The sequence below is a fragment of the Charadrius vociferus genome, unplaced genomic scaffold (genome assembly GCF_000708025.1).
Source record: "Charadrius vociferus isolate BGI_N301 unplaced genomic scaffold, ASM70802v2 scaffold72, whole genome shotgun sequence".
Taxonomy (NCBI): domain Eukaryota; kingdom Metazoa; phylum Chordata; class Aves; order Charadriiformes; family Charadriidae; genus Charadrius; species Charadrius vociferus.
The window spans coordinates 6,967,123-6,979,475 of NW_009647830.1; positions in this window are offsets into that span (position 1 = coordinate 6,967,123).

Here is a 12,353-nt window from a genome sequence, read left to right on the forward strand (position 1 = left end):
TATCGGCTTATGGAGACCTTAAGCAATACTAGTTCCTCATAAACAATAACATACAGAGGATGACTTGCATGATAGTCTACTAATTTTAGCTTCCCAACCCAAAATACCATGTGCCAACTGGATCAGTTGGGAATACGGCTAAGGTTGAAATCATCTACAGCAGTTCCCCTTTAACTGCTCTGTCAAGATAACCTCTGAGTATGGTTAGTGCCTAAAATTATTTGTTGACTGACTTTGCATCATTATTTGATCAAAAGTAAAAAGCCTAACATGCCGTAATGTAAACCAAAAAAACTTTAACAACACAAAATTTCATTTAGTAGTATTATCAATGTAATTATTTGGAAAAAAAAAAAAAAAGATTGTTATTACTCAGAAGGATGGTAGGCCAATTAGTTTAAATGCTGTTTAGTGTTATACTAAAATGCCTAATATTATTACGATGAGTATTACCTAATGGAACTTTACATTGTATTACTTACATAATGGTATTCCACCACTGTTTACCAGCTGTAAATTCAGGTCCTTAATTCTTTCCTACCTCTCAGAGGATGCTTCCTACATAAAGAATTAGCAAACTATGAAAGAGTTCAAATCTTTAACTTCTTATCAGGCCACATTAAGCTATTCACAGCGTATGTTTAGGCTGAAGACTGTGTATCTGGCAACTATGATGTGAAAGAATAAAGCAAATAATTGAAAAAAAAAACCCACCTTTTACAACTGTCTGTCTAGCTAGTTGGAACAACAGAAAAGAGAAAATGACTTGTCAAGAAGATTATAGATTATTACATGTGGTCACTTCATGAATGATTGCTAAATATGTTTGATATTGAAAATCTCATTCAGAAATTAAAGAATTATGTACCTAGATATAGAACACTTGACAATTTAACCAATCTTAGAATTCTGGCTTTTTTTTTTGTTCTTCCTAATTGATTTCTTTACTCATTATTTGGAAATAGTTTATCCTGAAATGTAAGAGCTTTTAAATGTCGATATTCCTATTTTTATTCTCAGCACTCATTAGCTTTTGTAACTAGTTAAGGAAAATCAAAGGGATTCAAATTCAAAAGATAATAAATGTTAAATTATGGAAGAACAATCTGTCTCTGGCAGCAAACAAACCAGAGAAGCAGCAGGAAAATTAGAAGCAAAAATGACAGAAAAAAAGACAAACAAGACTGGAGTTAGTACGATTTTTTGTATTTTTAATGAATATCATTAAAACTGAGTACTATTGAAAACCTAACTAGAATTTTAAAATAACCAGCTCCACCTTAGAAAGAAAAGAGAAAGACACCAAAATAAAATGAAAATAAAATTATAGAAAAAGCTAGTTCAGTGTTGTCTGGCATCCTATAGCCAAGTTTCAGAATCCTCCAAGTACCCAGCTGGCTGGTGGGGTTCAAGAGAACATCAGGGCCAAAGAAGGAAAGAACTGAAAGTCTAAAAGTGTCTGAAGAGAAAAAAAAAAAAAAAGCTTCTACAAGTATTTCACCTAATAATACTTTCTATTAAAAAATGATTCACAACAGCTCTAAAATGCATAAAGAACTAGGAGAAAATGGAAACATTTTTTTTCAGATCATCAGTTCTAATGCTTGATGTAACACAAGTTTGCTCTGTGAAGGTAAACATACCTCTTCACATACTGAGGTCAACATCTTTGGAAATTGTCTGGAAGCAACAGAAACTTTTTTTTTTTTTTTTCTGTTTTCCTTGACTAACACGTACCCGAAGAAGTGCTCCCTATAACATTTTTTAGAAACACATTGATCCCTCATATACACAAATATATGCTTCAGTAGATAATAACTCTAGCATACAGTATGCTAGAATCCCCCCAGAAAACAGTTTAAAAGTTTACCAGTAATGTGAGCTTCTTGTTTGCTTCAAAAAATATTAGGCAAGCCTAAATTCCAACATATAATAATAAACCAACAGTTTGGGACACATAAAAGAAAAAAATATAGTTAATGTGCTTAGGCTGAAACAGTCATTTGCTTTTACCAGCAAATGTTGTGGCAGAACTTAAGCTTAAAAAGGATACTATGAAGTGGGTTCTTGCTTGTTTTTCCAGAGTTTTCCACAATTATTTTTAACTTTTTTGTCCTGAATGGTTTTATAAAATATTTTAAAACATTGTGACAACTACAGTGAAAAGCCCTAAACATCTGTTAGATTCGAGGGATGCCATCCAGAGGGACCTGGACAGGCTGGAGAGGTGGGCCCATGCAAACCTCATGAAGTTCAACAAGGCCAAGTGCAAGGTCTTACATCTGTGATGGGGCAATCCCAAGCACAAATACAGGCCCAGTGGGGAATGGCTGGAAAGCAGCCCTGAGGAGAAGGACCTGGGCGTGCTGATTGACCAGGTCAAGCATGAGCCAGCAATGTGCAATCGCAGCCCAGAAGGCCAACCGTATTCTGGGTTGCATCAAAAGAAGTGTGGCCAGCAGGTCAAGGGAGGCGATTCTGCCCCTCTACTCCATTCTTGTGAGACCCCATCTGGAGTACTGCATCCAGCTCTGGAGTCCCCAACATAAGAAAGACACGGACCTGTTGGACCGTGTCCAGAGGAGAGCCACTAGGATGATACGAGGGCTGGAGCACCTCTCCTACGAGGAGAGGCTGAGAGAGCTGGGGCTGTTCAGCCTGGAGAAGAGAAGGCTCTGGGGAGATCTTATTGCGGCCTTCCAGTACCTCCGCTCCTACGAGGCGAGTGTGCGAGAGTTGGGGCTGTTCAGCCTGGAGAAGAGAAGGCTCTGGGGAGATCTTATTGCGGCCTTCCAGTACCTAAAGGGGGCCTACAGGAGAGCTGGGGAAGGACTTTTTACTAGGGCATGTAGTGAGAGGACAAGGGGCAATGGTTTTAAACTGGAAGAGGGCAGGTTTAGATTAAACATTAGGAAGAAGTTTTTCACTTTGAGGGTGGTGAGGCACTGGAACAGGTTGCCCAGAGAGGTTGTTGAGGCCCCATCCCTGGAGGTGTTTAAGGCCAGGCTGGACGTGGCCTTGGGCAACCTGGTCTAGTGGGAGTTGTCCCTGCCCATGGTAGGAGGGTTGGAACTCGATGATCTTCAAGGTCCCTTCCAACCTAAACCGTTCTATGATTGCTCCATTAAGTATTGTCATTTGGGTCATCAGTTCAGAAGCAGAATTATGAAGCAATGAAACAGGCCCAGACTATTCCATTTTTTAAAATTGTTTTGGGGGGATTCCCCAAATCTTTTTATTTCTCTCACCCAAGTAGAAGTTCTTGCAGTGAATAAGCTCAAGACTACTATATTATATCCCTTTATATTAAAGTTTTCTGAACTGTCTTAAAGAAATCAGGAATTTAAGAGCTACTTTATTCTTTTTAGCTTAAGCCATTTCCCCAATTCATTTAAGTCAAAATAAAATTATGTTAGTAACAATATAAGTGTCTTCACCTATTTTTTAGGATTTAAATAGGCATAGAATTTGTACTTCAAATTCAATTGCTAACTCTCACTAAAAAATAAGAGAATAAATGTATTACTGCAGATCATTAATAACCTTTAATTTAGAAAAAGAGTAATAAAGAATTTTTTCATTTTACTATGCAAAGGGTGAAAAATGGGAAAATCTATTACAGAATACATATTGATTTTGTATACTCAATAATCTTAATGTGGAAGTATTTGAATATATTTGTTATCTAATGCAAATAAATCTTATTTGTACATGACTAGATCAGTGAAGACACCTCATAAGAAAAAGAACTCTTGCTGTCTCTAAACCCAGAGATCTCTAAACCCAGAAATGTATATGATTAATCAGAAACATTTCCCATAATGCTCCTGATAGCTATGACTGCTGTTTCATAGCAAAATAAATACAACACCTTGCTCTATTTGTGCATGTCATCTGATGCAAAATAATCTGCTCGGACATAAAGTACCAGGACATGAAGCAACATGCCATAAATATCAAAATGTATTCCCTCTGAAGCATTCTATAAAATTTTCATAGACAATATACAATCCAAACTATCAGATATGTTCATGGTTTGAGCATCTGCCAAAAGCAGATATTTTAAATTATTCAGAGACACTTCAGATCTGAGGATAATTCAACACCTACTTATTACCCATCCCACAATCCGCCATCCTCTTGCCATAATTATTGAAAGATTTATTTACTTGGATTGTATTTATCCACCAAAATGTGTAGCTTGGCTGCAAATACTGCTGTCATAATCTGAACCTTATGGCTTCTTCAGGTAAAAATTAAATTTCTATTATAATATTAAAAATAATTATTTGAAAACACAAATGATTTTACTGACGATACTCTACCACTTCCTTCCTAACTCCTAGCTTGCAATTAGAGAAAACCAAAACCACTCTAAGCATAAAAAAACATTCCCAGTACTCACTTGTTTACTAGCAAATGAACTCTTCCTTAATTTTTCCCTTATGATATTCTGCAAAGTTGTAATAATTCTCATAATCTTTTTTCTATGAAGTTTGTTCTCTTCCCCCTCCGCCGCCCCCTCCTTGGTAGAAGCAACACTATGTGTTTTCCTGTTATTCAAATCCTCAGTTGCACAGTGGGTGAACAGGCACAGGGGGTGAAATAACATGTTCTTAAATAAGCAAGAAAATACATTTAAATATAAAATACTGTCACGTAATAAAGTTGTGTGTTGTACTGTGCATCAGAAACATATATATTGTGAATACCCATAACTAAAACAGATAAAATGCTAAATCTGTCCTTAAGTTTGCATACTAAAAATAAATCTTTATTTTGAGATGACACGAGGCTCAGTAAGTGCAATCACATATTTCAGTCATTTTTACCAAATGACAAATGTTACCTCTAAGGTCTAGGTGTGATGATCTTTGGTGGGAGTTTTAGGTTGGTTTCTCTGCTTTCAGTCCTAGTAGAATTGCTACTTTTTGATGTTTCTGGAGATCTGCAAGATGCTCCGGAAGGATTCCAGATCACACTGTGCAAGCTCATCCATTATATCATTGTCAGCAATCAAAATACATTTAAACCATATCAGCTACTTATCAGCTATGTGGATGTGAAGTGGCCAATGCAGCAACTTTGATTTTTTATTTTTATTTTCTCAATAGAAGTGAATCATGTACATGCAAACAGAAACAGAGTGGTTACCATGAATTCCTTCAAGCCTCAGAAACACAGAATGACAGTATGGTAGGGGTTGGAAGTCACTTTTGGAGATCATCTAGTCCAACCCCCAAGGCACTCAAAAGCAAGCAGGTTTTCATGCTGAAATGAGAGAGTCAGGAGTAGACCAAGCAAAGGGAAGATGAGTATTATTCATTCTAGAGGTATCATGAATATGTGTAAATTAAATGTCTAACATGACTTTCACCCCTCACATCTATGGTTACTTAAATGCTTTGTTGAAGGCATCTCAAGATAGCTTAAGTTGTGTGGGTAGACGAATATCTGTTTTTAGATATTCACAGAACTAGCTGTGTCTCTAAAGGGAGGAGCAGCTAATGTCTACAACTAATAAGACACCTTCTGCTCAAAAGGAATTTGAGCTTCCATTTCCAAATAATACTTAGTGAAGAATTGAATAAATGAAGGAAATAGATTGGAAATACATCAGTTTTAAAACAAGTTAAAATACACAATGAGGGGTTAAAATACTAGATATTTTCATTTTAAAACTACTGAAACAAGTTTATTTTACCTCATTATTAGTCATTATTTACCTCACTTAGAAATAAGTCAAATTTTGAAAAATATATGAAATGTTCAATTAATTAATTATATTACGGTTATATAAAAAGCCAATATTGTTTATCAAAGTTTCGTTAACCTAAAAGGAATATACCTTTCCAGAAATAAAAATATACAAAAGAAAGTTAAGTTTTATCTCTCCTAACTTATACCTTTGAAACATGATAAGGCTTAACTTCTAGTGCAGTTTCCCATGATAGTTACTGGAAAGAGAATTAGGCACTGGAAGTGCCTAAACAGTTCACTGGAAGGATTTTCCTCTCCAAAACCATCTGTCAACAGAGCCTACATGGTAAGCTAAGCCTAAATACCTAACATCTAGAAAGTCCAAGTGAGGATGAATATGTTTCACAACAGGAGACTCAATGAAGAAAAAGAAAGCATTTATATTAGTGATAAAGTACAATAATGAATAAGAACACTATGCAAAGTTAAATTATCTTTTATAACTTCTAAAGACAGGCTGACTTCATTAAAACACATACAGAGTTTCTTAGGAGATCTAATTCTTTCTGTAGCCTCAGCTTCTATCCCAAATTAGTGAGTTTCCCCCTTCAGAAATAATGATTTCCAGCAGCAATCGGGAAAGAAACCTGCATATCTCAAATACTGTTTACCTAAAAGAATACATTCTGGACCATATTTACATCCTTCATTACCTAACTTGTTTTTCACGTGTTTGATATAAGAACACCAGATCATAACAAATTTCCTGTGCTGGTAGTGGGGGTTGGGAGAAGAAGAAAACCACATCTTTTTCCAAGAATCCAATTTAAAATGTAATTTACTTTGATTCAAATACTAAGCTGGTATGTTGAGATTACCATGTGATTTTATAGAAACAAATTTATGGAAGAAATTGGACCAAAAGTTTTTTAAGGTATGCAAAAAATCATGACAGGGACTCAACTGTATAAAATGTGGAAAATTGCAAGGCAACATTGAGTAGAATAATATCTTTTTAAAAAATTATTAAATCCCCCTCATGCTGTGTACGAATTAAGAGTCCTCATCAAAAGCACTCAGCATGAACAGGTCATAAATCAGACAAAATCTGAAAAAAAATCATTTCCAGATTCATTGCACAAATTATCTATATTCTTTCAAAGGAGAGGAAAAAATATTTCTTAAAAAGACCCACTAATGCAATGGAAATCATTTCATTAGAGATGCGGGATCTACAATAACATCATATTACTAAAATATCCTGTGATTATCTTCCCTACAGGAGTGGGAAGGATTAGGCAAGTGGAAGAAAATCAAGAATAATACTGAAAAGAGGGGAAAAGGTTACTGTCTGAACAATTCAAATAGCTCAAATTTCTTTTTGAGCTCTGTGAATATGTGAATAATACTGGAAGTATCACGGCCAAAGAGTCTGTGTAGTTATTCTCCAAAGGCTAGATTGAATTTGTATTCTACCAAAATATAAAAAAAATCTTTTCAAAGTTTAACACTTATAATTTATCTATCTATCTATCTATCTAACTAACTATCTAACTATTTATTCAGAGGTCAGGCCAAGTGAGTTCCAGTTGTTAAGATGTGCATTTTCTAAGTTCAGAGCAACACTGAGCCGTAGAACCCAGCAATAAGTGATTATAGAAGCCCATAAACTGCACGGGGCTCTTGGTAATTTACCAAAGCAAGAAGAACATATATCTATCTGGATCAAAAACCAGCTTAATTTAAGACAATAATTCAGCTGTGCTACTTAAAAATTATGTGTTTAAAACTTCTAATCTCATTTTATGTGTGAATTTCACAGTAACTACAGTAGTCACCATGATGAAAGAACATTTAACCTTGAGTGAGGACTCAAAAGCACAGGTAACATAGCCAAAAATCATGTAGACCAATACAGAATCAAGGATGAAATGTTCATCTTTCTACTTGCTATGTTTACCAACACTTACTGTGCACTTGTAGTATTTAACATTATATATGCAAACTACAATGCTTTTCCACTTCACTTACAAGAAAACAGGAAAAGCAACCCTTCATAGTTTCAAATAAGGCAGCACAGTAAAATTAGGGATTACTCTGGTCCACCAGGGATTTTTTGAGGAATAACTAAAGTAACCCATACCTAAAACAGACTTAGCATACATTTCATAGAATCATAGAATTGTTTAGGTTGGAAAGGACCTTAGAAGTCATCTAGTTCCAACCCCCCTGCCATGGACAGGGACACTTCCCACTAGACCGGGTTGCTCAAAGCCCCATCCAACCTGGCCTTGAACATCTCCAGGGATAGGGCCTACACAACTTCTCTGGGCAGTCTGTTCCAGTGTCTCACCACCCTGATAGTATGTTAAGCTTTAAGTATTACATAATTCAAAAAAAATTTGCAGTTACTTTTTACTCTTATGTTTTTGCAGTTATTAGTTAATTTTAAACAATTGTACTTGAAATATAATACACCAGGAGTTGTTTATTTGAAAGAAATTTAGGCATTTAGCTGGACAGCTTGTGAAAGGCAACTCAGACCTTGGGCATTATCCAGTGGAAAATAGCCTCCTCCCTTGCAGATAATAAGTGAAAAAAATAATTCACAGTCAGCTCATTTCCCCAATTCAGCTAATTTTGCAGTTATATATATTGCTTGTGTCAACACTGGGCCAAAGATAAGTAAGGGGCAGAAGTGGAAAGGGAAAAATTTAGGCCATACTGTTCAGAGACAAATTGGGGCTAATGTTGAATTAAAGTGACCATTTGGACAATGCCTCGGGTTTCTCTGTCAGTGAATGTAAAGGCATGAATTACATCATTAGTTCAAACCAAACTATGAGAAAATTGGTCACAGAAGAAAAAAAGAAAAAAAATAGAATAAAAAAGAAATCCAATGTGCAGCAGAAAAGACTCTACAAAAGAAAACCCAAATGTTTTAATATATCATGAATAACTTAAGTATACCACTTACAAAGAGTAAAAAACCCAAAACACTCAGAACTAAGGTGCAGCACAACTGGAATAAATTATTATCTACAGGAATCAATAAAGGAATACATTAATTTTTGCTGTCATTTACAGTGTTATGTGTTAATTATCACTATTCTGTTACTTTTCTATATAATATTATTACTACTACTCTGTATTGCCTATATTTAGTTACTTGAAGTTATTTTTATTACTTTTTGTTAGAAGTTCAAATTATAACAATAGCAGCTAAATTCAGCTCAATAAACTCCTTGAGATTAAGAGCGTGTGATGGGCAACGACATGAAATATTATGGTTACCTTGCTATGCTTCGTATCTATTCAGTCTGGATATAAATTGATGCTAGAAACATCTCACAAGAGTGAGATTTCTTCAGTCAAAATGGATAGTCCCCTGGATCATGACCTTGTCTTAAAGTATCTTATCAGTATGAATGAATGGCTGTACTAGAAATATTTGCTACTTTCAGTGTCATTCATACCTACAGCAGCAATACAGAAACCAGAAATATTCTGCAGTTTTGCAGCAATTGAAATGACGATGTTATAACAGTATTTTAATTAATGCAGTTTTTCACAGATAGTTCTTTATTGACCCCATCAAACTAACGGTGGGTTGATAGGGTCTGCTCGTCTCATAGTATATTTTAAATGAGCTACTGAACCAATAGGAATCCCTATATAATCCTAATTGCATCAAAACAAATAAAATACCATACTATACTTTTATGTCCCCAATACATGCCCAAGGACACTGTCAAGTCCTTATGTATTGTAAATTGTTCCTTTTTACTATGCCTTCCTGTGCTGATTTCCACCCCTTTATTAGTCACTTCTCTACTCTGGCTGATTATTTTCATTTAATATATTTACCTGAATATATAAGCTAAAGTGAGTTAAATGAATACATAATGTATTTTTTTTTTTTTTGTCTTGGATCTTTGAATTTCTTCCTATTCTGAAAGCACTTTATTTCTGTTTTACTGATACATATTTATACAATCTGTTCTTAGAAATCTTCCAATACTCTTAAAAACTTCCAATGATGACAGTTCTCTAAACCCATTCCAGTGTTTCATTATCTTTTACTTTAGAAAATATTTTCCTAATAGCCAGCTTGAATCTCTTTGTCATTGAAACCTGTGGCTTTTTGTCTGAGTCATAACAAATTACTGTTTCTTATTGCAGCATCAGTCATGGGAATAAATTCCTCATGTGATTTAAATCAAATCAGGATTGAAGCAGTTTTCCGGTTTGATTTTACTGAAATGCAATTAACCAACGATCTCTGAACTATAAATTCAGAATCAATAAAACAGATACAACACTGGGCATCCACAAAATGTTTGTAAACACCTACAAATTTCATCATCCTTCTATAATTAATCCCCACAAGTTCTCACCCCCACCTGCCACCCCTCAGAAATATGCATGGTTATGTGCCCTTCCTCCTCCTTTCTTACATGACATGTGGGTTACAAAGACCTCCCACCTCTTCCAGGCATGGCTTCCCTTAATTACCTCCACCTCCTGTTGGAGATGGAAGGGGGGCTTCTAACTTTATGTGCAGCCGTGCCACTCCCCACAACACACTGCCCTGGTTTGAGATAGAACAGAAGCAATTTTCTTTTCAGTAATTTTACCTGTCAGTTAAGTCTCTTCTAACTAACTGCACTCTCTGAAGTTAACGGCATATTTTTCAGTGAGTGTCTGCTTCCAGACTGATAATGTCCAACATTTATAGTTAATACCAATGAATGGTACACAGAGAGGCTCCTGCTTACACTTATTCCTATAACAACCAAGGTCAGCTATCTTTTTTATGGACCAAGTTGGAGGGTTGGAAATAGAAAAGCATAGAGGGGTCGCACCTGTGGGGAGGAGCGGACAGGACAGGTGACCAACGGGGTATTCCATTCCATCTACATCATGCTTAGTATAAAGCTGAGGGATCAAAGAGGTGAGCCCTCTGTTCTTCAACAACTGATATCTGAGGAGGGCTCTGTCTGTTCTTCTGCCTTTGATCCTGATCTGTGTGTTCCTGAATTCAGTTCTTGAATTCAGCTCCTGTCTGCTGCTGGGGTTTTCCCAGTCTGGGTTTTCCCAGCGCTTGCCAACAATGTGATTGTCATCTGGGGAGCTCAATATTGGGTTTGTATATATTTATATATATTTCATTATTTTCTTACTAACATTATTATCTTTTCTTTTTATTGTTAACATTTCATTAAAGCTGTTTTAGGTTTTTTTCAGCCCATGAATCTCTCTCTTATTCTCTTTCCCCCCCCCTTTAGGAAGGGAGAGCAGTTGATAGAAAACATCTGTTGTTCATTTAGTGGCCAGCTCAGCCTAAACCTTGACATCCACTAATTCACACACCAGTGAGAAAGCACCCCACGAGGTCACATACACAAACCTGACTTGTGAGTCCTACTGGCTGCACCGCTTAGTGTCAAATGTCTAGTTGGATTTAAGCTACTCATGGCATTCAAAGGGAAGGATGTTGAGACAGATCTAGGCAAATGTTGGCAGGTGACTTCTGCCAGCCACAAATTCCGATTGTTGTACTGTGGTGCAATGTTGAGTCCCACAGTCACAACATGCCATGCTTCTTTTATACATCTTTTCGCGCTAACTCCTTTTCTCAATAGTCTCAATCTACAAAAACTACTGTCCTCTTATAGAAGGAAATTAAATTAATTTGACTTGTTTTGTTTTTTGAAAAATTTGATATGACTCATACTTCCCAATTTGTTCTCTCTATGTGATTACAGTTAGTTACTTGATTATGTTGTTCTTTAAAGAATGTTTGCCTTTTCCATTACTCTTAGATGTTACACTCAAAATCTTGTTATGGGCAAAAGAGAAAACATGGAGCTCAGAAATCGTTATTAGGTCAATTATTGCATTAACATATTAAATTATCTAATATGGTATGCATGAGCCTCATACAGCTAAAAAGGCCATATCAAACCTTCCAGTTATATAGTCCCTTTCTCTGGTGTGACAGTCACCCTTCCAACAGTTCTCTGGCCCTATGGCTGACACTTCAGTCTTACACAGGAGAGGGAAGTTACAAGAAGCAGTGAGTACCCCATGGTCTTTGCTGGGAGCTCATGGTGGGGACTTCTCCCTCCTCTCTGCTGGGAGGTGTTTGATGTAGGAGCTTCCTTCCACATCATTCTTGTGGTCTGCCTTGGTTTCCCTCTACATGTTTCCTTTACACAGGCTGCTTCCTTCTCATCCATTCCTCACAAAGCCTGGAATACCTTCCCCCAGCCTCAGGGGCCTCAAAGGGATATTGTCTGCTTTGCAGTTGCTTTGTCTGAGGTTTGTCAGATCTTCACCGTGAGGTATTTGGAGGGTTTTATCTAAAACAGGCTGGGCAATAGTCACTTGGCAGGGGGACAGCAGTTAAAACTACACAAAACCAGGTCAGGCCGAGATAAACCCAGGCAAGTCAGGAACCCACAGGTCTATACAAAGTCCGTGACCATTGCCAGTAATGGCAAAGTCACTTTTACCAGGCAACATGTGACATTATCTGTTCTCCACAAGTTGAAAAAGATAGATTCTAAGATCTCAAAAATGACATCAGACAGTATTTTCACTGTGCAACCTGTTTTAAAAACTTTTTTTTTTTCATCTGAACACTTTTT